Source organism: Peromyscus eremicus, chromosome 8a (genome assembly GCF_949786415.1).
Source record: "Peromyscus eremicus chromosome 8a, PerEre_H2_v1, whole genome shotgun sequence".
NCBI lineage: Eukaryota > Metazoa > Chordata > Mammalia > Rodentia > Cricetidae > Peromyscus > Peromyscus eremicus.
The window spans coordinates 80947560-80951587 of NC_081423.1; positions in this window are offsets into that span (position 1 = coordinate 80947560).

The following is a 4028-nucleotide window of genomic DNA, read 5'->3' on the forward strand; positions in this document are numbered from 1 at the left end:
GTTATTACTAAATCTGCACAGCACATATAGCAACAGCATTTACCTTGCTAGACCTTAGCAGAACAAATTGAAGTGGTATGTGAAAGGAAACACCCTGAAAGCTGACAAATTTAACGTAAATATTATTTTAAGGTAGGAAGACTATCTGGTTGCTGGGAAGAGGGTGGTGCATTGAATTGATCCCGGCTTTGGGCTTAGGAAAAGCCCTTTCCACAACTCTCCAAACTGCCCATCTTCCATTATTTTGTTGACAGTAAGGGTACAACTCTTTGCCTTCTGGTCAGCGGCACTGGGAATAATAAATCCAAATCAACCACAGGGCCCTTGGGAGGTCATGTGGTATCCTTTTTATCTCTCTTACCTCCCAGTCCCAACCTCAGACCTCTAGTCCAAGGTTTGGCCTAAGTGATCAATACGACATCCATAGTGGCGTTCTCTCTCTCTCTCTCTCTCTCTCTCTCTCTCTCTCTCTCTCACACACACACACACACACACACACACACACGACCCTCTACTCCTTTCCCTGGCCAGCACATTCCTTGCTATCATGCTAACTCACACACAATTTTACCCACCATACCCCCCTTCACTAAACCTCTTCCAACCCGAGCCTTCTGTGGGAGACAGATGGGGCGTCTGCAATGGAAAAGGCTCTGGGCTCTATGCCGCCTTGGGTGGGCAGCCCCCATCTCCCCACTACTCCTCTCCCCACCTAAGACACTCAGATTCACCGTGGGCACCCCTGGTTTTTGCTAAGGATTCCATCTCCCTTCTCAGGTCCAGTCTTAGCTAGGATAGCATTTTCCCTTGAGACCTAGACCTCAGCCCCTCCTCATACAAGTACAGCACAAAGAAGGGAGTCAGTCTCCGTGTGGTGGGACTGATGTGGAGAACCTGTGACCTTTCATTGAGAACTAGATGGCTAGGGTTTAGGACCTGAGTTGACAGAAGACGCTAAGTCTGTACAGCATCTTTGTTCTAGAAACCTGGGGTCCCTGGAGGGAAGCTCAGCCCGGGGAAGGGAATGAGAACTAACATTATAGAGCACCAACTGTGAGCCAGGCACAGTGCCAGAGCATTTCCATACCTGCACTCGACCAGTAAGGGAGGAGTCAGAGTATCTGTCTTAGGAGTCCTCAGCGTCACAGCACAGTTGACCACCCACCCTTTGATTTTGTGATATCACCACCAGCCTGCTAACCCTGGGCTGATCCTTTCTTCTGTCTCCTCTATGCTTACTTTACTCCTCAGACTCAATCAGGTCGTGCCCCCCACCCCCCGCCCTGCTCTATTCTGTTTTTCATGATGCTATCTGTCCTGTTTTCTGAGGTCTTCACATGGTTTCACACTTGTTTATGCAGCCATTTGAATTTTATTTTAATTATGTGTATATGTGTGGGTTTGTGCACATGAGTGCAGGTACCCACAGAAGTCAGAAGAAGGCATCAGGTCCCCTGGAACTGGAGTTAACTGATGAGCTGTGAGCCCCCTGATGTGGGTGCTGAGGACTGAATTGAAGTCCACTGCAAAGGCAGTGTGCATACTCAAACACTGAGCCATCCTTCTAGTCCTTTGTGCAGGCATTTGAATGACAGTCTTTGTTTGCTTTGATGATAAGTTCCAGGCGAGCAGTTTGGGTTCACCTTCGTGCTCCCAGGACCCAGCACAGTTCCTAGCATAAAATAGTAGTTTGGCAAGTATTCATTGAGTGATAAAGAGATACATCTCTGGCCTAAACTTAGCTTATTAACTATTCCTTCACTCCAGAGCTGAGGCACTCCAATGTGTGAACCAAGAAGTAGGGTGCCTGGGGAGTTGAACTTCCTCATTCACCCTAGAAATGCTAGCAGGATGAGACTAACACTAATCCCTTCCTGCTGTCCAGAGCATAACCACATCTTCCTGCTCTCTGACTTCTCAGGTGCCAAGAGAGCCCAAAGGCCTGATCATTTCCCCACATGGGGAGGCCTGAAATCAGTCATGTGAGCTTAAGGGGGGGGTTGTTTCATCAAGATAGGGTGCCCTAAGAAAATTCCTCTTTTCTGCCTCAGCCAAGACTACAGAGACCATCTGGCACCACCCCTCTGTCTGCTTCTGTCCTCTTTCTCTGCGCTTTGGGGGAAATGCTTAAACTAAGTAGGAAGGATAGATAATTTAGCAGAAAAGGGAGCTGCTTGCTCCTTGAAATGCCTGAGAGCTGAATGCAGAGCCTCATTCAGGTGACTGGAGCATAGGGACACAGCCCCCAGAAGCAGCAAGTCCTATGCTGCTGCTCTTTCCAGGCCTCAGGAAGCAGGTGGATCTCTAGGTGGTGTACTACCCCCAGCCTGGGGCTTTATCTGACTCTCTTGTTGCCTATCTGACCTCAAACAACATCCCTTTTCTGTGGGGAGTTGAAGTCAAGCTAAGCCTGATAGTTCCTTGCTTTCCCTAGCCATTCCATATTCCTAACCTTGAACAAGCACACAGCTAGCCATCTTCCAGACTACAGCACTCTGAGCCAGCCCAGCTCCAATACCCAGCCCTCCCAGCAGCTTCTCAGCCAGGTTCCTGATGCTGCCCCCTTAGTACCCAGGTATCTAGGGTCATGAATCTGGAAGCCATTCTGGGAAGTGTTGGTCTCTCTGACCCTACTTGTTCTCTGGGTCTCTAATAAAACAGGACAACTCAGGCTGCAGGCCAAGTCCTGTGTCCTCATCAAAGGCAGCATCTGTCCCCTCCAAAAAGATAACCCTGCGGGGAGGAGGTGAGACAGGCACATGGGAGAAACCTCAATCTTGCCTGGGCTCTTACACCAGATTCCACTGCAGGCATAGATTGTGGGTGAGGACCCAGATAGGCACAGAGGCCTACATATGCCCTCCCAGGACTGCATGTCTCTGAGCCCCTGTACATGAAAGCTTCTCCTGGGCTTTCCCAACTACCTGGGCTGCTGCTGTTGCCAAGCGGCCTTCTTTTATTCATGCGTTGTTTTATTGCTGGCAAATGCTGCTGCTTGCCGCTGTCGGAGGCGTTCCTGCCAAATCCATCCCAACATCTTGGCCTGGCATCAGGGCGGCATGCTAATGTGGAAATTTAAAGAGCCGCTCGGCTTTAAATCGGAATTTTAAATGAGCAGCACTGCTCCAAGGGGACCTAGGCAAAATCGAACAGAAGCTGATCTACCCCTTCTCCTCCCATACCCACGGCATCACCTCAAGGTCCTTCGATCTGGACACTGGAAGAGGTGGTGACATGGAAATGCTAGAGGAAGAGGGAGCTACTGGGGTTAAGGAGCTGGGAATCCCCACTTAGAACCAAGAAAGCATTCATTGCTTAGTCCTGTGGGCAAATGGAGGCAGGGACTCTGTCCTCAGAGGCTCAGGCTTGGAGTTGCTGAAACTGAGGTTCTCTCTCACAAAGAGAAGGCCTGCTCTACAGGGAAGAGAGGAACAAGAGAAGTGGGTCCATGAAGATGGGCAACATGCACTATTGCACACTAACTAAGATGTGTGCACACCGCTGTGTGTGCAGGTTAGTTAGGATGCTTGCTGAGGCCAACACAGCACAAATCCACACAGTTCACCATCACCCACGAGTAGAAGGGAATCGCTCATACTTAGAGTAGCAGTCTTTTCACATACCCGGTCACCATTCTAATACAGAGCAAGCCAGCTTTTGCCAACTGCTAGTCTGAACTGTGCCCAGGTTCTTCCATATATCCCACTTTCCCAGCTCTTGGTAACTGCTTCAAGTCAGCCATGGTGATGGAGCCCTGCAGCTTCTCTGCTAGAAGAGGCCAGGAGGCATCTGAGGTCATCCTATCTGTCTTGGCCACAGAATGGTGCACTCTGTGGTGACTACCAGATGAGAGGTTCAAGTATATCATGTGGAAGGGATGCCCATCTTTAGAAGAGGGTCTATGAGTCAGGCAGCGGTGGCACACGCCTTTAATCCCAGCACTTTGGAGGCAGAGCCAGGTGGATCTCTGTGAGTTCAAGACCAGCCTGGTCTACAGAGTGAGATCCAGGACAGGCACCAAAACTTCA